General features: G+C 38.8%; 1 protein-coding gene across 27 annotated transcripts in view; it reads right to left on the bottom strand.

Moving 5' to 3' along the window:
• FUT8 (fucosyltransferase 8) overlaps nucleotides 1–27,917 on the bottom strand; it is a 461,812-nt gene that overhangs the window by 355,816 nt on the left and 78,079 nt on the right. For 17 of the 27 annotated variants that reach the window (XM_007473055.3, XM_056810905.1, XM_056810915.1 and 14 more), the window contains one exon: nucleotides 4,457–4,568. The exons of the other annotated variants lie outside the window; for them this stretch is intronic. The gene's annotated coding sequence lies outside the window, so the exon portion shown is untranslated. The remainder of the gene's footprint in view (nucleotides 1–4,456; nucleotides 4,569–27,917) is intronic. 27 annotated transcript variants of the gene reach the window in all.

The raw sequence follows: 27,917 nt of genomic DNA, 5'->3' as shown, positions 1-27,917 counted from the left end.
GCTCCTTTAAGAAGCTCTTTCTTTTCTTCCCCAACCCCAGTACCTAGAAGAATACTCTGTGAATAGGAGCAACTTAATAAATTTGGTGATTAATTTTCTTTCCAAGTTTTTATTACCAACATTATTAGACCCAATTTAGTGCATAATTTTTAAAAGGGAAAATGCTCACTGGTTTTAAGTTGCAAATATACCTGAAAGATAACAATAAATGAACCTAATATTATAATGAATGGTATAGTAGAGAGCCAGCCTCAAAGCCAAGAAGAGCTAGTTTCAAGTACTACTTTGCCTATATTAGCTTTACTTTCCCATACAAGTCACTCAACCTCTCAATGCTAATATTGCATATTGCAGAAGAAGCTGATTTGTACAGGTGGAAGAAGTTTTCTCACTCCTGAGTTCCCTCTACCAATGAAATCCCAAGATCAATCCCTATCCCTACTGACATCACAATATCAATACTTAGCCGTGGTCATCTCATTTGATTATAATATTACTTTAAGGTATTAATATCTTAAACTAATAGCATAAAAGCAATATCTCTAAAATCTTTATTAACATCTTTTGTTTTTTGTATCACCTGCATTTCTACCTACTCTGGCATCCACCCAGAGATTCTTATAACCAACAATAAAAAAGAAGACCAAAAAGAAACAAAAAACAGAAGCTGGTCTCCAATAAAAGAAGAGAGGTAGGTCACAGATCTTGTTTGGGGATCAACTTGGTCATTATACTTTCATAACTTTCAGTGTAGACTGTTTTGTTGTTATTTTTCCATTTATGTTGCTATCCTCACTTGGGTATATTGTTTTCCTGGTTCTGCTTACTTCCCTCTGCATCTGTTTGAAAGTTTTTCCATTTTTCTTATAACACCTATATTTCTTATATTAAAAAAACAGTCCATATTTCTTATAGCACAGTAATATTCCATTACATTCATGAACCACAAATTGTTTATCGCCCAGTCAATAAAATGTGTTTCTAGTTCTTTGCTACGATAGGATGAGTTGCTATAAACATTTGGTAAATTTGGGTCCTTACTTTTTATTACTGACTTCTTTGGGATTTATTATTAGCTTTAGAATGCTGGATCAAAGGATATAGATATTTTACCACTTTCTTCATTTTCTACCCTCCCCATATAATTTGTGTTCTCTACACACCCTCCTTTCCCCTTCTCCCCTCAAAACAAAAAACTTGAAAAACATACTTGAAAGTTTTTTATTAAATGTTTTATTGAAAACTTAATCTTGAACATCAATACAATCATCTAATGGTATTTAGTAACCTTAAATTGATTCAAATGAATAATATACCTTTTTATATAATTTTTTTCAATGTTCATTAATACTCACTAGCCCATTCTCTTCCCCCTTCCCAAAGAGTAGAGAAACTCCCTTATAACAAATATACAGGCATACAAATATAGTTAGACAAAACTGTCTAATCGATACCCTGGTCAAGCCTAAGAATGCATGTCTGATTCTGTCTCGCTATTCTACTATTCCTGTAGAAAAGACATGAAATTAATTGTTGAGACTCTCTTTCATCCTAGATCTCTTCAGACCTACCCTTATCATTTCTGGTGCTCAAAGAAATCAATCTGCCTCAGAAAACTCTAAATTGCTATCCTCTATCTTCTGGATTAGGTGTTAGGATAGATGCCATCTACAACACCAGTCCAGAAAGCAAAATACAATCCTCACCTAAATGGTCCCGTTGCTAATTTTACCCAACAACACCATCTGTGTGGTTTGGATCATTGTAACAGTCCTCTACTAGCTTCCAAGATACATTCCCTCCTTCCTCAAGGATGAACAATAAACTTTATAAAACTCTTTATGCTAGTAAAATTCTTAACAAACTCCAAAAGAATTACAACTTCAAGAAAAAGAAAATAATTCAACATCAAAATAGTTTTTTTAAGAATCATAAACATATTTTTACCTATTTTAAGGCTAAATATCACTGAGAGAATTTATTTGTAAAATAAGCAATTTAACTTTGACTCTGAACCAAAGACAAGCAAGGACTTTGAATAAATAAGGTATAGTTTAGTTGGAAAGGGTACCTTACGGGTTTAAGACATAGGATTCCTGTTCTTTAAGACTAACTATATCAGCTTGATAAATTCACTGTACTGCATCTGGGCTTCAGTTTGCCCATCTATAAAATGGGAAAATTGGACTCAATAATTTCTAATTCTCCATCCTGTTCCAAAAGTTTGTGCGTGATAACAGTACCAGTTACACAATTTTGTTGTATTTCACTTGATATTACTCAGAAATTTTCTGATAATCTAGAACTTAATATTAATTTTGCTAACTTCTAGAACAAGTTGTTTGAAGATGCTTTTCCTAGTGGCAGAGTTCATCAAAGAGATATTTGCTGAGTACATGCTATAGAAACACTTGATAAGGTTCTTTGGAGAATACCAAAGTATGATCCTTATGATAAGGCTGTTTAAGGAATCACATACATCAAACATACTATAGACATTAGTAAGTGCAGGAAAATTTTTTGCCCTAACATGCCTAAATTATTTTTTGCTTTAAGTAGAATTCATATTTCCACATTCTAAATTGCTAATGCTTTCTTTAGTAATTTGCTACTGGCTATGTTTTTTATGTTACATTAAAAAGTTAGAAAAATACATGTGACTTTTAGAAAATGCATGCCGCTATATAACCTGAAAGACCTTAAATTATGATGAATTCTTAACATTCAATACAACAGGGTCCTAGGTATCTGTGGCTCCCTCTAGAACACCTCAAATTTCATTACACTTCTTCAAATGTATTTTAGATATTACTCTTTAGATTTAAATCAATCATACTAACTATCTATATAAAAACTCTGAGAATAATATATTAGAAATAAAAATATTTAGAAACAATTGGGCAGGACAAAGTTAAATTTTTTATCTTGTTTTTTACTCTGATATCAAGTTCAAAAGTTTTTTTTAATATAACATATCTTAAAAGTATTTCATTGTTAGTAAATCATAAAATAGGTGGGTCCTTTAAAAGCCACCCAAATGGTTTCTCAACATTTCCTCTTTAAGCCACAATCTTATTTCCTCCAAGAAAATAAAGAGGGACACTCCCTGTACCTTTCACTCCAGTCAGTTCTAAAAACGTAATCTTTTTTTCCCCTCAAACCTATCCTCAATTCAAAACTCTTTAGAGGGTAGAAGAATTTTTACCTTTTTCATGGCTTTATAAAGCCCTGGATACTAGAAGCTATCAGTGGCAGAATAAACAAACTTATCTATACATTTCAACTTTCTCTTCCTAATCTGGAGATGTATCTAGTTTAAAAAAAAGTTCTTAATACCAGCACAAAATTTCAAGAAAAGGTACTGAAAGTCACGTTTACCTCTCCACAAATGTACCTAATCTCTCAGAACCTTAATTGACTAATAATTCTGTTATCTTTCCATACTCTAGAAATCTACATGCTTTTAACCTGTTTTATGGTCAGTTTTCTACTAAAAGGTATATTAATTGGGGGGGGAATGGCTAAGCCATTTACACTTCAAGTAAAAAACCTATTTAACACAAAACCATTTGTTTTAATTTTAGAAGAGGAAAGAGTAAGTGATTACCAAATATACAAACTGCAATATTGACAAGCGTGATACACAAAACCTGAAAACAAAACCAACTATTAAAAATGTCAGTCTTAATCAATGGAGTGAACTTCCAATGCAAAGTATAAAACATAGAGACACTATCAAAGTTATCAAATATATGTTGTTTATGCATATGTATTCAGCATCTAATGTTAAAGGACTATAATATATTATAAGTATATACTACTAATCTTTTTTTTTTAAACCCTTACCTTCCATCTTGGAATCAATACTGTGTATTGGCTCCAAGGCAGAAGAGTGGTAAGGACTAGGCAATGGGGGTCAAGTGACTTGCCGAGGGTGACACAGCTGGGAAGTGTCTGAGGCTAGATTTGAACCTAGAACCTCCCAACTCTAGGCCTAGCTCTCAATCCCCTGAGTTACCCAGCTGCCCCCTATACTATTAATCTTTTAAAAATCTGCAAAGGAGGTCTGGTTCAACAATCATTTTAATTCTGTCGAAGAATTTTGTACATGCATAAAAAGAAGCATGGCTATAGCATACGATCAGTAACTTAGAATATATCAACAGAAAAATAAAATGAAATTCAGGTCCTAAAGCTCCAGACATGTATATTGATATAACTGTGAGATCAGCCCTCTTGCAGCCTCATCGAATTTTTTTAACACCCTTACTTTCTGTCTTTGAATCAACACTAAGATCCAAGTTCCAAGGCAGAAGAGTTGTAAGGGTAGGCAACTGCCCAGGGTCACATAACTTGAAAGTGTTTGAGGCCAAATTTGAACCAAGGACCTCTCTCCAAGTTTGGCTCTAGCCTCACAGAATTTCAAAATAAATAAAGCCCTGTAGTATATACTAACCCAGATTTGTTCATTTAATTAGCAGGGATGATGAAAAACTTCATTATTTTTCTCAGAAGCAGAAACCATGAAAACCATGAAGGGCCTCTTTAGACTTGGCCAAAGCAGTGATCTGGAAGAAGGAAAAAAATAAAAAAATTCAGTCCTTTTGACATTTCAGTTAGTTTTGTGTTTAATGAAAACTCAGACTTATATGCTATTATTTCTTTTTTTTTTTAAATATATTTTATTTGATCATTTCCAAGCATTATTCGTTAAAGACATAGATCATTTTCTTTTCCTCCCCCCACCCCCCATAGCCGACGCGTAAGTCCACTGGGCATTAGATGTTTTCTTGATTTGAACCCATTGCTTTGTTGATAGTATTTGCATAAGAGTGTTCATTTAGAGTCTCTCCTCTGTCATGTCCCCTCACCCTCTGTATTCAAGCAGTTGCTTTTCCTCGGTGTTTCCACTCCCATAGTTTATCCTTTGCTTATGAATGGTGTTTTTTTTTTCTCCTGGATCCCTGCAAATTGTTCAGGGACATTACACCACCATTTATGGAGAAGTCCATTACGTTCGATTATACCACAGTGTATTAGTCTCTGTGTACAATGTTCTCCTGGTTCTGCTCCTCTCGCTCTGCATCACTTCCTGGAGGTTGTTCCAGTCTCCATGGAACTCCTCCACTTTATTATTCCTTTTAGCACAATAGTATTCCATCACCAACATATACCACAGTTTGTTCAGCCATTCCCCAATTGATGGGCATCCCCTCGTTTTCCAGTTTTGGGCCACCACAAAGAGCGCAGCTATGAATATTTTTGTACAAGTCTTTGTGTCCATTATCTCTTTGGGATACAGACCCAGCAGTGCTATGGCTGGGTCAAAGGGTAGATATTCTTTTGTCGCCCTTTGGGCATAGTTCCAAATTGCCCTCCAGAATGGTTGGATCAGTTCACAACTCCACCAGCAATGAATTAATGTCCCTACTTTGCCACATCCCCTCCAGCATTCATTACTTTCCTTTGCTGTTATGTTAGCCAATCTGCTAGGTGTGAGGTGATACCTCAGAGTTGTTTTGATTTGCATCTCTCTGATTATAAGAGATTTAGAACACTTCTTCATGTGCTTGTTAATAGTTTTGATTTCTTTATCTGAGAACTGCCTATCCATGTCCCTTGCCCATTTGTCAATTGGAGAATGGCTTGATTTTTTGTACAATTGATTTAGCTCATTATAAATATGAGTAATTAAACCTTTGTCAGAGGTTTCTATGAAGATTTTTTCCCAATTTGTTGTTTCCCTTCTGATTTTAGTTACATTGGTTTTGTTTGTACAAAAGCTTTTTAGTTTGATGTAGTCAAAATTATTTATTTTACATTTTGTGATTCTTTCTATGTCTTGCTTGGTTTTAAAGCCTTTCCCCTCCCAAAGGTCTGACATGTATACTATTCTGTGTTTACCCAATTTACTTATGGTTTCCTTCTTTATGTTTAAGTCACTCACCCATTTTGAATTTATCTTGGTGTAGGGTGTGAGGTGTTGATCTATTCCTAGTCTCTCCCACACTGTCTTCCAATTTTCCCAACAGTTTTTATCGAATAATGGATTTGTGTCCCAAAAGCTGGGATCTTTGGGTTTGTCATATACTGTCTTGCTGAGGTCGTTTTCCCCCAGTCTATTCCACTGATCTTCCTTTCTGTTTCTTAGCCAGTACCAAATTGTTTTGATGACTGCTGCTTTGTAATATAGTTTAAGGTCAGGGACTGCATGGCCCCCATCATATGTGTTTTTTTTCCATTATTTCCCTGGATATCCTTGATCCTTTGTTCTTCCAAATGAACTTTGTTATGGTTTTTTCTAAATCAGTGAAGAAGTATTTTGGTAGTTCAATGGGTATGGCACTAAATAGATAAATAAGTTTGGGTAGGATGGTCATTTTTATTATATTGGCTCGTCCTATCCATGAGCAGTTAATGTTTTTCCATTTGCTCAAGTCTAGTTTTAGTTGTGTGGCGAGTGTTTTGTAGTTGTGTTCATATAGTTCCTGTGTTTGTTTCGGGAGGTAGATTCCTAGGTATTTTATTTTGTCTAAGGTGATTTTGAATGGGATTTCTCTTTCTAGTTCTTGCTGCTGAGCTGTGTTGGAGATATATAGAAAAGCTGATGATTTATTTGGGTTTATTTTGTATCCTGCAACTTTGCTAAAGTTGTTGATTATTTCAATTAGCTTTTTGGTTGAATCTCTAGGATTCTTTAAGTAGACCATCATGTCATCCGCAAAGAGTGATAACTTGGTCTCCTCCTTGCCTATTTTGATGCCTTCAATTGCATTATCTTCTCTAATTGCTACTGCTAGTGTTTCTAGTACAATGTCAAATAGTAGAGGTGATAATGGTCATCCTTCTTTCACTCCTGATCTTATTGGGAATGCATCTAGTTTATCCCCATTGCAGATGATATTAGCTGATGGTTTTAGATATATACTGTTTATTATTTTTAGGAATAATCCTTCTATTACTATGCTTTCTAGTGTTTTTAGTAGGAATGGGTGTTGTATTTTATCAAAGGCTTTTTCTGCATCTATTGAGATAATCATGTGGTTCTTGCTAGTTTGCTTGTTGATGTGGTCAATTATGTGGATGGTTTTCCTAATGTTGAACCAGCCCTGCATCCCTGGTATGAATCCTACTGAATGATCCCTCTGATCACTTGCTGGAGTCTTTTTGCTAGTATCCTATTTAAGATTTTTGCGTCTATATTCATTAGGGAGATTGGCCTATAGTTTTCTTTCTCTGTTTTTGACCTGCCTGGTTTTGGAATCAGTACCATGTTTGTGTCGTAAAAGGAGTTTGGTAGAACTCCCTCTTTGCTTATTATGTCAAATAGTTTGTATAGTATTGGGATTAACTGTTCTCTGAATGTTTGATAGAATTCACTGGTGAATCCATCAGGCCCTGGGGATTTTTTCTTAGGAAGTTCTTTGATGGCTTGTTGGATTTCCATTTCTGATATGGGATTATTTAAGAATTCTATTTCCTCTTCTGTTAGTCTAGGCAGTTTGTATTTTTGTATATATTCATCCATTTCTCCTAAATTGGTGTATTTATTACCATATAATTTGGCAAAGTAATTTCTAATGATTCCCTTAATTTCATCTTCATCTGAGGTGCTGTCCCCCTTTTCATCTTTAATGCTGTTAATTTGCTTTTCTTCCTTCCTTTTCTAATTAGATTGACCAGTACTTTGTCTATTTTGTTTGTTTTTTCAAAGTACCAGCTTCTTGTCTTATTTATTAAATCAATAGTTCTATCGCTTTCGATTTTATTAATTTCTCCCTTAATTTTTAGGATTTCTAGTTTGGTTTTCTGCTGGGGGGTTTTATTTTGATCGCTTTCGAGTTTTTTCATTTGCATTTCCAATTGATTGATCTCTGCTCTCCCTTGTTTGTTAATATAAGCATTCAGGGATTTGAATTTACCTCTGATTACCGTTTTGGCTGCATCCTAAAAGGTTTGAAAGGATGTTTCGCCATTGTCATTTTCCTCGATGAAATTATTAATTGTTTCTATGATTTCTTCTTTAACTAAATGGTTTTGGAGTATCATATTGTTTAATTTCCAATTGGTTTTAGATTTGGTTTTCCATGTACCATTACTAATCATTGTTTTTATTGCCTTGTGATCTGAGAAGGCTGCATTCATTATTTCTGCTTTTCTGCATTTGTGTGCTATGTTTCTGTGACCTAATGTATGGTAAATTTTTGTGAATGTGCCATGTGGTGCTGAGAAGAAGGTGTATTCCTTTTTATCCCTATTTATTTTTCTCCATATGTCTATTAATTCTAATTTTTCTAAGATTTCATTCACTTCTTTTACCTCTTTCTTATTTATTTTTTGATTTGATTTATCTAAATTTGATAATGGTTGGTTTAAGTCTCCCACTAGTATGGTTTTATTGTCTATTTCTTCCTTCAATTCTCCTAGTTTCTCTATTAGAAATTGGGGTGCTATATTATTTGGTGCATACATGTTGATTAATGATATTTCCTCATTGTCTAGAGTCCCTTTTAACAAAATATAATTACCTTCCCTATCCCTTTTGATCAGGTCTATTTTTGCATTGGCTTTATCAGATATCATGATTACCACTCCTGCCTTCTTTCTATCAGTTGAGGCCCAGAAGGTCTTATTCCATCCTTTAATTCTGACCTTGTGGGTGTCAACCCGCCTCATGTGTGTTTCTTGGAGACAACATATGTTAGGGTTTTGGATTCTAATCCATTCTGCTATTCGTCTACGTTTTATGGGTGAGTTCATCCCATTCACGTTCAAAGTTATGATTGTCATTTGTGGACTCCCTGGCATTTTGATAGCCTTCCCTAATTCTAACCTTTACTTCTTCGGTTCTACCTTTTAGTTCAGTGATTTACTTTGAATCAGTCCCCCTTGTCCCCTCCCTTGATGTTTCCCTTTTTAGTCCCTCCCTTTTTGTTCCCTCCCCCTCCCCCCTCTCTTTCCCTCCCTTTTTGTTCTCCCTCTCCCCCTCCCCCCCTTGGTTTCCCCTTCTCCTTACCCTTGTTGGGTAAGATAGAATTCAAGATCCCAATGGATCTGGATGTTTTTCCCTCTCAGAGCTGATTTCCCTGAGATTGAGGTTTAAGTAACCCCCCCCCCTCTCTTCCTCTCCTTCTTATAGGAGTTTTCTTCCCCTCCCCTTCCCATGTGAATCTTTGTGTGAGAATGATTATTCTATTTGGTCTTTCTTTACCCCCTATTTATACATTACATTTTCCCCACATGTTAGTATACATAGGTTGATATAAATGTAGTCCTTATAGAAGAGAGTTTGAGTTAAAGAAGAAGATAACATTTTCCCCTTTCCTTAATATTTACCTTTTCAGGTATTCCTTGCTCTTTGATTTTCGGTATCAAACTTTCCACAGAGCTCTGGTCTTTTCTTTGCAAAAAGTTGGAAGTCTTCTATTTTGTTGAATGCCCATACTTTCCCTTGGAAGTATATAGTCAGTTTTGCTGGGTAGCTAATTCTTGGTTGGAGACCCAGCTCTCTTGCCTTTCTGAAGATCATGTTCCATGCCTTACGATCATTCAGAGTAGAACTTGCAAGGTCTTGGGTGACCCTGATTGGCATTCCTTTATATCTAAATTGTCTTTTTCTGGCTTCCTGTAGGATTTTTTCTTTTGTTTGATAGCTTTGGAATTTGGCAATTACATTCCTGGGAGTTGTCTTTTGGGGGTTTAGTGTAGAAGGTGTTCTGTGAGCTCTGTCAGTGGCTGTATTGCCCCCTTGTTCTAGAATCTCTGGCCAATTTTCTTTGATTATATCTTGTATCACCATGTCCAGTTTGGTGTTTATTTCTGGCTTTTCTGGGAGTCCAATTATTCTTAAATTATCTCTTCTCCCTCTATTTTCCAGATCTGTCATCTTGTCGGTGAGATATTTTATATATCTTCTAATTTCTTGGTATTTTGCCTTTGCATTATTAATTCTTGCTCTTTTACACGATCGTTGTCTTCCAGCTGCCTGATTCTGGTCTTTAAAACCTGGTTTTCCTTTTCAGTTTCATCACACCGGTTTTGTAGATGCGTGAATTTCTTTTGCATTATTTCCAACTTTTCCTCCCAGAAGGCTTCCATCTTTTTGGTCATTTCTGATTCAAATTCTTCATGGGTTTGTGGTGAGTTTCCATTTCCTTTGGAAGATTTTGGAGCATTTTCTTGTATATCTTCTATCTCCTCTGTATTTTGTATTTTGGCTCCATAGAATGTGTCCAAAGTTGCCCCTTTCTTCTTATTTTTCTTGGTATTTTGGGGCTTCTGTGCTTCTGTGGAGTTTGCCATCTCTGAATGTGAAGGATTAGTTTTTCTTATCTCTGTCTGGTGTTCAGAGGCTTTAGTCCTGGGCAGATTGTCGGTTCTATGAGCTTTCCCTGGGTTAAACTGAATATGCCTCACTGGAACTGGAATGGAAGGGTCGGACCAGGAGGCCACACTCTCCCCCGGGCTCTCTGGGTCGGGTTGCTTTCCGGAAGTTGCCTTCAGAATAGCTGGCCATGAGGCTGTTTCCTCGGCCTGCGGGGGGATGGGCTGCGGCTTCCCGGAGCTCCGAGGGCAGGGACATTCACTGAGACTTGGATAGCAGGATCCAGCCCGTGAGGCTGTCTTGCCCGCCCTGAGGGTTGCTGTTCTTTCAGACAAGCCTGCTCTCTGCGTGGGGAGCTCCGAGGGCAGTGACTTTCACTGGGACTCTGATAGAAGGCCCTGAGGGTTGTTGTTGTTTCAAACGACCCTGCTCTCTGAGAGGGGTGGGGCTGCGGCTTCCCGGAGCCTTGGACTCTGCACTCCTACCCCTTAGGTCCGAGTGATTTAGGGTTCTGGCTTTTGAGTGAGGCCGTACCTTTTGATCCAGGTCCAGGTCCAGGAGGAGGGTTCCCAGGGTCTATGCTATTGATCGTCTTGAGTTTTTTTTTTATCACAATTTTTTTTATCACTTTTATCACTTTGACACACTTTTCTATTCACAGTTTTTCATCTCCAGGCAAAGAAAGGGCCTTCATTTACCAAATTACATTCAAAAACCATCACTACATACCACTGTGCTTTACAGGCCAAATAGAGACCTATAAAACTTCTTTTAAAAACACTGAATCCCTTCACTTCTTCTACCTTTGCTTTTCTGTTGTAATTTGCTTTCTTTAATTGCCAAAATTGAGATCTTACCTTTTCACCCGGAGAAGCAATTTGTCATTATGAATCTTTAACTCTTGTCATACAGGCTTATGGCATAGACACCTTTACCAAACACAGTTGAATAAATTATCTCTAACTGACCACATTACCCTATGAACTCTCTGAACGATCTGACTTATAAGGCTTGGAACACTGAGCAAAATAAGTTTTCTGAAAAGCTTCAACAAATGTTAACTGCCACATCAAAATGTCCAGAGACACTAGAGAATAACATCCAGTGAAAATGCCAAAATGGTGATCAAAATGGTAGATGGTAAGAACTCTTCCTAATGACAAAAAATGATCCATTAAAATAAATAACTCTTTGGAGAACATAAATTTCAAGGGGTTCTTTTTTCCTAAAGTAAAGCTATTTGTTTTTTTAAAGAAATGAACATGAGCTTATAGACCAAGGTCAAATGATCTCTCAAATCTGTGCTTACAGGTTTGTAACTTCAAAAAAGTTTTCTTTTTCCTTGCCCATGAACTGCTTTTAGAAATAACCTTCTACAACTATTTGGTTAAACAAACTTCTTTCACAGTCACTTATGGCATTGATTTTAAAGTATTTTTTATCATGTATTCTACCAATAAAAAAAAATTAGTATGTATCCCCAATGCATACATATTTACTTATTCATAAATTACATCTATGTGCTACAGTTCTAATCATTACTGTGTACCTTATGAAATTTATACAAATCAAAATTTTAAAATGATAAAGCCAATATGAAATCATATTTGATGCTAGGCCATAGGGACCCTTTGGAGTCTGGAGAAAGTATATGGTCAGGCATATTATTTTAGGAAAATCATTTTGCAAGCTGGGTGGAGGACAGAGTAGAGAAAGGAGATGCCTGAGATATTTAAATTATTACAAAGCCCAGCCTCACCTTGGATGAACTTAAAGAGGATAATAGTGAAAATTACTGTGGAATAAAAATGACAAGATTTTGACAAAGACTGGATATATGGGCAGAAAGAAAATGAGAACTCAAGAGTAACACCAAGATTGGTAATGAGAGAGATGACCAATACAAATAGGCAAATGATGAATTCTCCTTTGGGCTTGTTGAGTTTGAAATGCCTATAGGATATCTACTTCAAAATGTCTAATGGGGAATTTGTGATATGAGACTAAAATTCAGTAAAGAGATTAGAGCTATATAAGAAAGATGTGGTTGTTTTCTGCATCGTGATGACAATTTAACAAAAGAGAGCTTATGATATTACCAAATACAAAAGCAAAAAGAGTCTAGGACAGTCTTGGATTATAATCACATTTAGGGAAAGATAGTCCATCTAATGAAATCCAAAAAGAATGGCCAGATAAGCAGGGGAAAAAAACAAAATGGAAGAAGACCATGAAAGAGTATAGCCGGGAGGAGAGGATGATCAGTAGGATCAAATGCTTCAGAAGAATCAAGAAGAAGGACGCCTGAAAAAGAAGGAAGCCATTAGCCATGTCAATTAAGAGATCACAGGTAACTTGACAGAGAATACTTTCATTTGGATGATGAGTTTGGAAGCCAGACTGTACAGAAGTTGAAATATGAAGGAGAGGAAAGGAAAGGAAGCTGAATATGGGAGTGTAAAAAAGTTTTTTCTAGGAGTATGGCTGGAAGACAGATGTAGGAAGACAGTCTGAAGGAAGAAGAATGGGTCAAATGAAAGTTTTCAATTCAATTCAGTTAACATTTATCAAAGGTTAGGTCCTGAGGGAGATTAAAATATTGAGAGACTATATAGTCCCAATTAAGGAAAATGACATATACAAAGCACTACATTTAAATTCAAAGGAAACAGGTTCCAAGGCTCTTTAGTATTTGTATATGACAGGGGACAGTTAGATGGCTCGGTAGATTGAGAGCCAAGACTAGAGATGGGTGGTCCTAGGTTCAAATCTGACTTCAGGTACTTCCTAGCTGTGTGACCCTCGGCAAGTCACTTAATCCCCATTGGCTAGCCCTTACTGCTCTTCTGCCTTGGAACCAATATACAGTATTGATTCTAACATGGAAGATAAGGGCTGGGGGAAATATGACCTTGGACAAGTTACTTAACTCTAAGCCTCAGTTTCTTTATTTGAAAAGAGACTATGATCTTTAAATTCCTTTTCAGTTCTAAAATTAGGATCATATGATGAAATAATTATAAAATATGAAATAAATGCATCATCAATCTAAGGGATGAGAGTTCATGGGAGAATGAGAAAAGGCTTCACAGAGGAAATGGAATAAAAGTTGAATAAGAGAACTCAAAGTTTTAGCTATTGCTAATATTACCACAGCGACAGAGAAGAGATGGAAAAAATGTGTAGCAGTTGGCAAAGAATGGGCAATGGGAATCCCAATATGACTGGCATCCAAAAGGAAAGGTCTTTGAATGACTGATTCTAGCATATATGACAGAAACTTCTTCATTCAAAGGAGTTGTTTTTATGTCAACAATTTCCTGGTTTTCAAGCAAATTATGTTTAGGCATTATCTATATGTACCTCTATAGTTTTACATAAAGTATTTCATTTGAACCTCACAACCCTATGAAGCAGAATGCTACAATTACATTTCACAATGAGGAAACTAAGGATTTGTTTAGAGACTCACATTATCTAAGGCAGGATCTTAATTCATGCCTATCAGATTCCCAGGCCAATGCTCTATCCTTTCCACCAACTAGCTGCCTAGTTTCTTTTTTTACCAAACAAAAAATTTCAGGCAACTCACCTTTTAAAAAGATCATCCAAAAAATAAGAAGGGAAGAAAACCTTCTAATTTAAATTGGCAAAATCAGGGGGCAGCTGAGTAGCTCAGTGGATTGAGAGTCAGATCTAGACATGGGAGGTCCTAGGTTCAAGTCTGGCCTCAGACACTTCCGAGCTATGTGACCCTGGGCAAGTCACTTAACCCCCATTGCCTAGCCCTTACCACTCTTCTGCCTTGGAACCAACACACAGTATTGATTCCAAGATGGAAGGTAAGGGTTTAAAAACATAAAAAATAAATAAAATACAATAGCAAAATCTAGATATTGTTATACAGAAGAATCTCATCTCCCCAGCACTCTTCAATGTCTGGTACTAGATACTTAATAAATGTTTTTGGTCAACTGTCTTTCAGGAAATCAAAGAGAAGAATGATTTAGGAGTCAGGGATTCTAGTCCTAGTTCAGCCACTAAGTGGCCTTATGTAATCAGGCATTTTATCATTCAGCGTTTTTCTCATTTGTAAAGAATCTTGGACTTGATGGTCGTTAGAGGTTTTTCCAATTCTAAGACTCTAAGATCAGTTATTTACTAGATGATACTTTTCAGTCATTACTTATTTCTAATCTTTGTAACTAAAGGCAATTCCCAAACTGACCTGAGTTCTGCTTAGTTAGCAATATTATTCCTTAATAGGTAATAGTATGTTTTTGATTAAAACCTTTTATTGAACTTTAAAATCTATTTTATTTTCAATCTGAAATTAGTAGTTACACAAATATTTTCAGTCCTGCTACAATATAATCATTCTGCAGTAACTGATGGGTAAGGTAAAGTTCCCTAATCCACTATATGCGACTAGACCTAGCCCATTCTTCATATTATATCCAGTCATTAAACAAGAAACCAATACTACCCGATACTGGCATCTTGCTATCTGTCCTGCTGCTGACACCCTCAAGCCTACCAGGGAAACAAACCCTTTATATCCAGACTTCCTGAATCCACTCACCTTTAAAATTCCATTCTCAGCTCTATCCTGATTTGATGGGGAAATCTCCAGAACCCATTAAACTTTAGCAGGCCTGAAGACCAAAGTTCACAATCCATCTAGCCATCCACCAGGACTCTTCTTGTAAAGCCCTGTGACAGCCAGCCCTTCATATCTTGGGAACAGTGATCAAACCATCACTGCCCTAAAAGTCAATTCACAATCACAGTGACTAACCAATCCAAAGACCAAAAACTCTTTTCCTATGGCCTCTACTCTCTTTTGTATATTATACCTATCTTTTAGAATTATAAATTTCTTTTTTTATTAAACATTATTTTATTTGGTCATTTTCAAACATTATTCATTGGAGACAAAGATCATTTTCATTTCTTCCCCCTTCACCTCCCCCCACCCTCTCCCATAGCTGAGGCACAATTCCACTGGGTATCACATGTGTTCTTGATTCGAACCCATTTCCATGTTGTTCCTATTTGCATTAGAGTGGTCATTTAGAGTCTCTCCTCAGTCATGTCCCCTCAACCCCTGTAGTCAAGCAGTTGCTTTTCCTCAGTATTTTTATTCCCACAGTTTGTCCTCTGCTTGTAGATAGTGTTTTTTCTCCTAGATCCCTGCAGATTGTTTAGGGACATTACATTGACACTAATGGAGAAGTCCATTACGTTCAATTGTACCACAGTGTATCAGTCTCTGTGTACAATGTTTTCCTGGTTCTGCTCCTCTCACTCTGCATCACTTCCTGGATGTTCCAGTCTCCATGGAATTCCTCCACTTTATTATTCCTTTTAGGACAACAGTATTCCATCACCAACATATACCAAAATTTGATCAGCCATTTTCCAATTGAAGGGCATCCCCTCATTTTCCAATTTTTGGCCACCACAAAGAGCCCAGCTATGAATATTCTTGAACAAGTCTTTTTCCTTATTATCTCTTTGGAGTACAAACCCAGCAGTGCTATGGCTGGATCAAAGCGCAGACAGTCTTTTATCGCCCTTTGGGCATAGTTCCAAATTTCCCTCCAGAATGGTTAGATCAATTCACAACCCCACCAGCAATGAATTAATGTCCCTACTTTGCCACATCCCCTCCAGCATTCATTACTTTCCTTTGCTATCATGTTAGCCAATCTGCTAGGTGTGAGGTGATACCTCAGAGTTGTTTTGATTTCCATCTCTCTAATTATAAGAGATTTAGAACACTTTTTCATATGCTTATTAAATGTATTGATTTCTTTATCTGAAAAGTGCCTATTCATGTCCCTTGCCCATTTATCAATTGGAGAATGGCTTGATTTTTTGTACAATTGATTTAGCTCTTTGTAAATTTGAGTAATTAAACCTTTGTCAGAGGTTTTTATGAAGATTGTTTCCCAATTTGTTGCTACCCTTCTGGTTTTGGTTACATTGGTTTTGTTTGTACAAAAACTTTTTAATTTGATGTAATCCAGATTATTTATTTTGCATTTTGTAACTCTTTCTAATTCTTGCTTGGTTTTGAAGTCTTTCCCTTCCCAAAGGTCTGACATGTATACTATTCTGTGTTCGCCTAATTTTCTTATAGTTTCCTTCTTTATGTTCAAGTCATTCACCCATTTTGAATTTATCTTGGTGTAGGGTGTGAGGTGTTGATCTAAACCTAATCTTTCCCACACTGTCCTCCAATTTTCCCAGCAGTTTTTATGAAATAGTGGATTTTTGTCCCAAAAGATGGGATCTTTGGGTTGATCATATACTGTCTTGCTGAGGTTGCTTGCCCCCAGTCTATTCCACTGATCCTCCTTTCTGTCTCTTAGCCAGTACCAAATTGTTTTGATGACCGCTGCTTTATAATATAGTCTGAGATCTGGGACTGCAAGTCCCCTTCCTTTGTATTTTTTTTTTCATTATTTCCCTGGATATCGTTGATCCTTTGTTTTTCCAAATGAACTTTGTTATGTATTTTTCTAAATTAGTAAAGAAAATTTTTGGAAGTTCAATGGGTATGGCACTAAATAGATAAATAAGTTTGGGTAGGATGTTCATTTTTATTATATTGGCTCGTCCTACCCATGAGCAGTTAATGTTTTTCCAATTGCTCGAGTCTGGTTTTAGTTGTGTGGAGAGAGTTTTGTAGTTGTGTTCAAATACTTCCTGTGTTTGTCTTGGGAGATAGATTCCTAGGTATTTTATTCTGTCTAAGGTGAATTTGAATAGGATTTCTCTTTCTAGTTCTTGTTGCTGAGCTGTGTTGAAAATATATAGAAATGCTGATGACTAAAGCGGGTTTATTTTGTATCCTACAACTTTGCTAAAGTTGTTGATTATTTCGATTAGCTTTTTGGTTGAATCTCTAGGATTCTTTAAGTAGACCACCATGTCATCCGCAAAGAGTGAGAACTTGGTCTCCTCCTTCCCTATTTTAATGCCTTCAATTCCTTTATCTTCTCTAATTGCTACTGCTAGTGTTTCTAGTACAATATCAAATAATAGAGGTGATAGGGGTGTATGGGGTGCTCAGGGAGGGGTGGTATCACTGGTTGGAGGGCTAGTTGTGCCCTCCTAGGGCAGCTCTCCAGCCTCTGACCCCCACCTGACACTCAGCTCTCACTTGTGGCTCCCAGTAGCTGCTAGCATGTGGCAGCGACCACACCCCAGGCAAAGGCTTCCACAGGCTGGCTAAACCTTGTGAGGGTAGCCATTGGGTCATCGACCCCTGGTGAACCAGGGCTTTGCTCACCCAGCATGTGAAGACTGCTTCGGCTGAACAGACAGAAGAAACCAATAAGAAGGTTCAAGGGCTGAGAGGGTAACGCAGCAAAGCACTGTGGAGTGCTTAGGGCTTGTTGGAGCACAAAGGACAATACGGCCATCCAATGCAGCTGAGGAAGTCTCCAGGTGTAACAATTTTTCGTGCCACTGGACCCAGGCTTCCAACACCGAGAGAGTGGGATTGTCTCTGTGCATCAGCTTTTCCACTTACATCTCCTTCACACACAAGTATCTTTGTGCACACTCATCTATCCTAACCCCGTCCACCCTCTTCAAGACCTGCAGTGATGGGGGAGTGGCGACGCAACAGATGGAGGTGACCAGTGGCAGTTGTAGTCACGATCCTGCACGTAGGCGGCCCATGGATCAGTGGTCACTTGGCCCTGTGGGCAGCAGGGACGTTCGGCAGCATCCTGGGCAACTGAGCAGCCCTCTCTAGGACAGCACTGCTCATCCTAATCAAGGGAGGGGACTAGAAAAGGTGTCCCAAACATTGGCTGCCCTACAAACACCCGGACAGCACACCGCGGCTAGCGGGTCATCCCTTAAAGCAGTCTAAATCAAAGAAAAAATACAAAGAAACTCCTACTAGGAGCATGGAACATCAGAACATTACTTGATAGAGAGAATACTCCAAGACCTGAGAGAACAGCTCTAATCGGTAAAGAACTGGCATGATATAACATCGACATCTCAGCCTTAAGCGAAACACGCTTACCAGAAGAGGGATCACTCAGCGAACCCACCACTGGATACACCTTCTTCTGGAAAGGTAGAGCCTCAAATGAAGACAGAATCCATGGTGTTGGCCTGGCCATCAAGACCAGTTTGCTCAAACAGCTGCCAGACTTGCCTGTGGTCATCAGCGAGAGGCTCATGAAGATCCTTTTGCCTCTCAGCAAAGACCGGTATGCCACAATCATCAGCTCATATGCCCCAACACTGACCAGCACAGAAGAGACCATCCAGCAATTCTAATATGACCTGAGTGCCGTCCTGCACTCAGTACCCACAAATGACAAGCTGATATTACTGGGAGACTTCAACGCCTGCATTGGCCAGGACCATGAAAGACAGAAAGGAGTTCTCGGCAAACACGGCATGGGCAAAATGAACAACAATGGCCTACTACTACTCAGCAAATGCTCAGAGTTCGAACTCACCATCATGAACACTGTGTTCAGAATGGCAAACAAATATAAAACAACATGGATGCACCCACGATCAAAACAGTGGCATCTCATTGACTACATCATTGTACACCAGCGAGACATCCAGGATGTAAAAATCACCAGAGCCATGAGAGGAGCTGAATGCTGGACAGACCACCCATTGGTTAGAGCGACTCTTCAAATGCGCATTGCACCTCACCATCCAAAACACGCCCAGACAATTCAAACATTTTACAATGTGAGTCATCTTAGAGAGCCATCTTATTTGCAAACATTCCAGTCCTGCCTGGACGACAAGCTGTCTGCCAAGGGACCACTCACTGGAAGCTCAACCAAGAAATGGAACCAGTTCAGAGACGTAGAGAGCAGAACCTGCCTGACTCACAATGTGGCTTCCGACCAGATCGCAGCACCGTCGACATGGTCTTCACGGTGAGGCAAACGCAGGAAAAATGCTTTGAGCAGAACCTGAGTCTCTACATTGTCTTCATAGACCTGACAAAGGCGTTCGACACAGTGAACAGGGACGCATTGTGGGTAATCCTCAGCAAGCTCGGTTGCCCAGCAAAATTCGTCAAACTGATCCAGCTCTTTCATGTCGACATGACAGGGGAAGTCCTATCTGGTGGAGAGACTTCCAATCGCTTCAACATCTCCAATGGCGTGAAACAAGGCTGTGTCCTCGCTCCAGTACTATTCAACCTATTTTTCACCCAAGTATTACGACATGCTGTGATGGATCTAGACCTGGGCGTCTACATCAAATACCGACTGGATGGCTCACTATTCGACTCTCGCCGCGTGACTGCAAAAACAAAGACAACAGAGAGACTCATCCTGGAAGCTCTCTTTGCAGATGACTGTGCTCTCATGGCCCACAAAGAAAATCATCTCCAAACCATTGTGGACAGGTTCTCCACCGCAACAAAACTGTTTGGCCTGACTATCAGCCTCAGAAAAACAGAAGTGCTGTTCCAACCTGCACCAGGGAGGCCCACAAACCAGCCATGCATTACAATAGACGGCACGCAGCTTTCTAACGTCAACACTTTCAAGTACCTGGGCAGCACCATCGCCAACGACGGGTCCCTAGACCACGAGATTAATGCCAGGATCCAAAAGGCCAGCCAGGCACTTGGGCGGCTGCGCTGCAAAGTCCTCCAACACAGAGATGTAAGCACTGTGACGAAGCTCAAAGTGTATAACGCAGTGGTCCTCAGCTCGCTCCTGTATGGTTGCGAGACATGGACACTGTACAGGAAGCACATGAAGCAGTTGGAACAATTCCACCAACACTCCCTCCATCAGGAAGTCCTCGACAGAGCCAACTCCACCAGCATCGAAGTCATGGTCCTCAAAACCCAACTACAATGGTCTGGACACGTCATCCGCATGGACCCACAGCGAATACCAAGACAGGTATTCTATGGTGAATTGTCAGCTGGACTCAGAAAACAAGGCCGACCAAGAAAAGATTCAAGGATCAGCTAAAGTCAAACTCGAAGTGGGCTGGCTTTACACCAAAGTAACTAGAACTCGCTGCCTCTGTCAGAAACAGCTGGCGAACCCACATTAACCATGCCGCCACCACCTTTGAAGATGAGCGACGTCGACGTTTTGACGCTGCGCGTGAACGCCGACACCAGGCCACAGTCACACCTCCCATAACAACTGGCTTCCCATGGCCCATGTGCCACAAACTCTGCGCCTCCGTCTTTGGACTCCAAAACCATATGAGGGTACACCATAGATAAAACTGCACAAAGACAATAGTCATTCTGGGTCACCGAGAGACTACCACTAGAGGTGATAATGGGCATCCTTGTTTCACTCCTGATCTTATTGGGAATGCAGCTAGTTTATCCCCATTGCAGATGATATTAGCTGATAGTTTTAGATATATACTGTTTATTATTTTTAGGAACGACCCTTCTATTCCTATGCTTTCTAGTGTTTTTTTTTTTTTAACCCTTACCTTCTGTCTTGGCGTCAATACTGTGTATTGGCTCCTTCAATTCCTCCTAGTTTCTCCAGTATAAATTTGGGTGGTATACCATTTGGTGCATACATGTTGATTAGTGTCTATACTCATTGTCTATACTCCCTTTTAACAAAATATATTTACCTTCCCTATCCCTTTTAATCAGGTCTAATTTTGCTTTGGCTTTGTCAGATATCATGATTGCAACTCCTGCCTTCTTTCTATCAGTTGAGGCCCAGAAGGTCTTACTCGATCCTTTAATTCTGACCTTGTAAGGGTCTACCTGTCTCATGTATGTTTCTTGAAGACAACATATGGTAGAGTTTGGGATTCTAATCCATTCTGCTATTTGTCTACATTTTATGGGTGAGTTCATCCCATTCACGTTCAAAGTTATGATTGTCACTTGTGGACTCCCTGGCATTTTGATATCCTCCCCTAATTCTGACCTTTCTTCTTTAGCTATAACCTTTTAAGCCAGTGATTTACTTTAAATCAGTCCCCTAGTCCCCTCCCTTGATATGTTTCCCTTTCTAGACCCTCCCTTTTTGTTCCCTTCCCCTCCCACCTCTCCTTCCCTCCCTTTTTCTGTTCCCTCCCCACTACCCACCTTGGTTTTCCCTTCTCCCTTACCCTGTTGGATAAGATAAAATTCAAGATCCCAATGGATCTGGATGTTCTTCCCTCTCAGAGTTTATTTCACTGAGAGTAAGGTTTAAGTAAAAACTTTCTTCTTCTCTTTCTTAAAGGAGAATTCTTCCCCTCCTCTTCCCATGTGTATCTTTGTGTGAGAAAGATTATTCTATTTAGTTTTTTTTTTCTATTTCTTGGAGCATATCTTAGTACCATCAACAATTCCCCCCTCCCTTTTTATTTCTATCTCCCTGTTTCTCCATATCATCTTGATGCCCCAAACTTTCCCTATGTGTGATTCTTCTTACTACTGTAATGATGCATACAATTTTTGAGAGTTACACATTAAATTTTCCCCACATATTAATATATATAAATTGATATAAATGTAGTCCTTATAGAAGAGTTTGAATAAAAGAAAAAGATAACATTTTTCTCTTTTTCCCTTTCCTTTATGTTTACCTTTTCATGTTTCTCTTCATCTTTGTGTTTGGATGTCAAACTTTCTACAGAGGTCTGGTCTTTTCTTTACAAATCCTTGGAAATCTTGTATTTTGTTGAATGCCCATATTTTTCCCTGGAAGTATATAGTCAGTTTTTATCGATAGCCAATTCTTGGTTGAAGACCCAGCTCTCTTGCTTTTCTGAATATCATGTTCCATGTCTTACGGTCATTCAGAGTGGAAATTGCTAGGTCCTGTGTGACCCTGATTGGTGTTCCTTTATATCTAAATTGTCTTTTTCTGGCTTCTTGTGAGATTTTTTCTTTTGCTTGGAAACTTTGGAATTTGGCAATTACATTTCTGGGAGTTGTCTTTGGGAGATTTAGTGTAGAGGGTTTTCTGTAAACTCTTTCAATGCATATTTTGTCCCCTTTTTCTAGAATCTCTGGGCAGTTTTCTTTGATGATATCGTGTATTATGATATCAAGATTACTACTTATTTCTGGCTTCTCTGGTAGACCAATGATTCTCACATTGTCTCTCCTTCCTCTGTTTTCCAGGTCTGTCACCTTGTCAGTGAGATATTTTATATTATATTCTAATTCTTTAATCTTTTGATTTTGCTTTATTAATTATTGCTCTTTTGCAAGATCATTGTCTTCCAGTTGCCCAATTCTGACCTTTAAAGACTGGTTTTCCTTTTCAGTTTGGTCTGACCTGTTTTTTGAGGCTTCGAGCTGTTTCTGCATTTGCATATTTTGGTCTCTCAGATTGCTGAGTTCCTTTTGCATTGTTTCCCATTTTTCCTGCCAGAAGGCTTCCATCTTTTTGATAATTTCAGATTTAAATTCTTCAAGAGTTTGTGGAGAATTTCCATTTCCTTTGGAAGGATTTGGAGCATTTGTTTGTGTTTCCTCTTCTATCTCCTCTGTATTTTGTATTTTTGCTCCATAAAAATGTGTCCAAAGTCACTCCCTTCTTCTTGTTTTTCTTAGTGTTTGGAGGCTTTTGCACTTCTGTACTGTTTGCCATCTCTATTGTTTTTTCTTCCCCTTTCCAGTCAGAAATCTGAGTGAGGAGGAATAGCTCTTAGTGTGTCTGTCTGATGGTCCAAGGCTTTAGCCCCAGGAAAATTGTCTGTTCTCCACAGCTGCGCTGTCTTCCCGGGGAAGCCCAGGATCTACCCTCCCCTGCCTGCCAGATTTTAGGTGTTACTGGTCTCAGTTCCCTCCAGTTACTTCTCTGCTGCCTTACTTCCACGCTCTGAGCCTGGCACAGCACAGTCCGCAAGGTACCTCAGTGCCTTTGCCGGCCCTGAGGTTCCTGTCCTTTCAGAAGGCCCTGCACTCTAAGAGGGGAGGGGTCCTGGCCTCCCTGAGCTCTGAGGACTCCTGATGGGATCAGGTTCAGCTGGGTTGGTCTGGATGTGCCCCAAGGCAAAAACCTCTGGTGAGACTCTGATGGAAGGACCCAGCCAGGGAGCTACAGGCTCCCCCCGTCCTTCTCAGGCTGCTTCCCTGCCGTCTGTGTTGGATGCTCCACGACTGGCCCAGGTTGCTTTCAAGATGCACCCTTCAAAACAGCTGGCCCTAAGGTTCCCGCTGCTGCTGCGGGCTCAGCACTCTGGGTTGGGGGGAGGGGTCCTGGGACCTTCCTTCTGCCTTCCCCTTAGACCCGAGTGATCTAGGATTCTGGCTTTTGGGGGGTGTACCTTTTGATTTGAGTACAAAAGGAGGGTTCCCAGGCTCTGTCCTGTTGTTAAGTTTGAATTTCAGTCCCCTACTAGGAGCATTCAGTTTGTGATCGGTAAGGAAGGGTTTTCAGAGGTCTGAACTTTTGCTACTTCTAAGCCGCCATCTTGACGGGAAGTCTCTAGAATTATAAATTTCTTAAAGGTAGGGATTATCAAATTTATACCTGTAATCTCAGTTATCTGAATACCTGGCACATAAAATGAGTTTTAAAATGCTTCTTCATTCATTCATCCATTCAATAGGTGTCACTAGTACTATCTATGGGAGACGACACAACAAAGTGGCCAAAATTTTACAGCAGTTTTAAGCTACTTAAGTTTACACTTAAACTTTTGGGCCATCCTGAATAGCAGAATGGTAGTCAGAGAATGGTATTTTTGGTTTGAAAAGTCACAGAGACATTGGTGGTACCAAAAGGACAGCTGATTTATATATACTTTCCAGTAGAGATGGCAATATTGATTATCCTAATCAACCAGGACAACACAGGAATTCAGGATCAGTATTCCTTTGCCATGTGTGGTAAATGTCCAAGTGCATGGTCTCTGAGGGTCTAGGAGGTACAAATGACAAGAAGATGGTCAAGACAGAAAATGAAATGTCCAGATACAATATTAATTCCCCTATATTTCAGGGATACTATAAGGGTGTTGTAGAGGAGATTCATGTACTGAGTAGAATGCCAAATTAGGTAACCATTAAGGTCTCTTCCAACTCTGGTATTCTATGCATCTACTTATTAGCCGATTATTCATTACTTCCCTAGGAAATTCCTGGGCAAGGTTAAGAGTTTTCAGATAGTCAGCTGTACTTTAACTGAACTCTACCTTTACTCTCAATTATGCTCTGTTCCTTCGACAAGCTAAGTAAATTATCTCAGAGTTACATTTAGATAACAAGTGGCAGTAGTAAGACTTTTTTTTAATGTATCTCAATAAAAAGCAATTTCCTTTAAATACCCCCTTTCTACCACAACTTTAAGAAATGGCAATATCCTCAGAGTGCCTATTTATTTCCAGATGAACTCTCAGCAACTCAATGTTCACAATGATTACTTCCCCAGATTACAAAATGATATTCAGAAAAACAACTCAACTTCACAGACTCCTTCAACACAACTATGTATTTCCTCTCATATAATAGCTGCGTTCTGATTATCCCCCCCCCCAAGATGAACTGCCTTCGCAGCCAGCCACTCCTCTATTTCTGCCAATTCAGCTAATCTAGCCCCATTATATATCATATTTCCAAGAAACAACCCAAATCAGTATCATCTGCAATTTAATCAACAGCAATTCGCTATCCAACTCTCCACAGCCATTCTACCAAACTTTGTGTCTCTTCAAGACTCTCATAAAACTCCCCCAATTCCTCTCAGCTAAAGATCTCACCTCATAATTAATCCAAAAAATTGAGGCCATTTGCAGGGTGCTCCCCTTCTTTCCCTCTTCATCTTACATCATTTGGACACCATACTACCTTCTCTTTACTCATGTCAAATAAAGAGATAGCTTTTCTCCTTGCCAACATTTATCCTTGATCCCATCCTTCCCTATCTTCTCCAACAGATTGTTCACACTATCAATTTCACTTATCTTCAATCTATCCTACAGTCTACCAATATATCCATTTGTCGTTCTCATCCTTAAGAAATTCTCAAACCTACCATCTTGAGAAGCTATCATATTATAATTCTCCTCCCTTCTAGCCTAAACTTCTCCACTAGGTCCTTCAATTTCCTTTAGCATTCTCTTCTAAACCCTTTGAAATATGGCTTCACACACCTCATCAACTGAAACTAATCCTTCAAGGTTATCAATGATCTCTTAATGGCACATCTTACTGAATTTTTTCTCAATACTGAGCCTTCTAATCTCTCTGTAGCATCTGATATTAATTGCCATCACCTCCTAGATAATCAGTCTTTTTCTGGGTCTCATGACATTCCTCTTTCCTTTCTTCTCAATCTACTTTGCTATATCTACATTCTAGTCACACTGTCCTGTCTAACGGTGGATCTCCTCACCAAAGTTTTGTTCTCTTTTTGCCCTACACTATATATCACTTGATGATCTTTCTCATGGAATTAACATCTCTGTTCAGATGATTCCCAGAACTTCATATCCAGCCCACCTGAGCAAGAGTCACATGTCTCTTAAATATCTCAAACTGTCCAAAAATAAATTCACCGTACCTTTAGCATTCCCCAAACTCTCCACTCTTTAGATATTACTGTCAAGAGCACCCCCATCCTCTCAGTTACCTAGTCTTACAACCTAAATATCATCTGACTTCTTATTCTCTCTCATCTTCCATATCTAATCTGTTGCCAAGGGCTAACATTTTGAATCTAGTATATACCTAATCTTTTTCATGTTGTCTTTCCCCCATTAAAATGTGAACTTCTTAAGGACAAGGACTGTTGCTTTTCTTTGTATCCCCAGGGCTTAGCACAGCATCTGGTAAGTATTTAATAAATGCTTGATGACTGATTGGTGATTCTGGTGTTCCTCCTTTTTAAACTGCCTTATTCCCAATATTCTTCAATCCTTAAAGTCAGAATAATTTATCATTCCTTTTTTTTCTTTAAGAGTTTTGCTTCCAGTCTGTGCGCTCTCTCTCTCTCTCTCTCTCTCTCTCTCCCCGCCCCCTCTCATTTGGTTGATTTGGAAAATGAACCCCCTCCAACTAAAAGTCCTATGTACATACCAAGAATGATCAATAAAAAACTCATGGACACAATAGATTGGATGAATAAGAGGAATTGCCTAAAGGGGGAAAAAAGCAAAGATGGATAAGCAAAGGAAAATTAATAGTATATATGTGCCTGGTTTAACAGACTTCTACTGACAAATTCAGTTTACAAGTATCCCTTTATCCTCTTATTATTAGCTGAATAAAAAGGGAAAAACACTCTGCACAAAAACCATCATCTCCCTCTTTCCCTAATTCTCACTCCTCCAAGGCAGATAAATTTCCAGGCTTGCTTTTTTTCATTTTCACTTTACTATCTTATTATTTTCAGTTGCCATCAAAGATAGATCCAAGTTAAAGGAAATAATTGAAGTATACAGTGTATACACAGCCTGCTCCACCACAATTTTACTGAGACAAATAAGAATATTGAGGGCTCAAAGGGGGGCAAAAATTATTCAGTTGCTTTGGCTTCTGCACTAATTCAATAGAAAATACAAGCATCCCATTTTAAACTAATTAGACATGTGACACATTAGAGGATGGTTATTAGATTTAAAAAGAGTAATCTTTATTAAAAAAATTCCTTTCAAAACCAGCTCCCCTAAGGCATATAAAATATGATTCAATTAACACAACTTTTTCAGAATACATTAATTTCTTGAAATGAAATCCACCTGTATTAAATTAAATTATATAATATATTGAGACTAATTGTTAAAATGCATGATCTACCTATACCAGTAATGCCAAACCTATGGCATGGGTGCCAAAGAGGACACACAGAGCACTCTCTATGAGCACGAGCACTGCCCCCCACCCCCAAGAGTTCATTATTAGCAAGGCAGAGCTGCTCCCCTCCCCCTCTCCACCATGCCTGATGACATTTTTTCACATCCCCCACCCCTCTGCCCAGCAGCCAATGGGAACGCACAGGGGGTAAGGTGGGCAGCTCACAGGTGGCAAAGCTGGAGGGGAGCAGAGCACTCAGGACACTCTCCTCCCACTCTCTACACTCACTGAGAACATTCCTCACTTTGCCCTCCCCTCTGCCCAGCAAACCAATGCGAGCACTTTCACCCTCCCCTGAATGGGGTAAAGGGCAGGGCTGGTGGGAGTGGCACTTTATCTTTAAAAGGTTTGCCATCACTGGCCTATATCATAATCATGGATATCTAGAGAGATTAACATCCTGACAGTATAGAAACTGCACTGAATTTGGAATCTGAAATCTTGGGTTCAAATCCCAGATTCATTAATTGTATGCTATTGAGCAAAACCCTAAGTATAGGTTTTTTGATCTACTAAGTGGAAGCAGAGAAAAGGAAGGTAAATTCAATGAAGTAAACTTCATTCTAACATTAATTCTATATATTTATGACAAGTAACATATCTGATGTGTTTTTTACTACAGACAAATATGGACTTATCTATAGTAAATTATACATGTTATATAAGTGTGAACCACCACTACTGCAACTGTAATAAAATATCTACATCGCTGACCCCATCTCGGGGAAAAGTACATGTTCTCCTATATGGAAATATAAAGAATAAGATGTTGAACTAGAAATGTCCTACCCA

The sequence above is a fragment of the Monodelphis domestica genome, chromosome 1 (genome assembly GCF_027887165.1).
Source record: "Monodelphis domestica isolate mMonDom1 chromosome 1, mMonDom1.pri, whole genome shotgun sequence".
NCBI classification, from domain to species: Eukaryota; Metazoa; Chordata; class Mammalia; order Didelphimorphia; family Didelphidae; genus Monodelphis; species Monodelphis domestica.
This window is presented reverse-complemented; position numbering and strand designations above follow the sequence as displayed.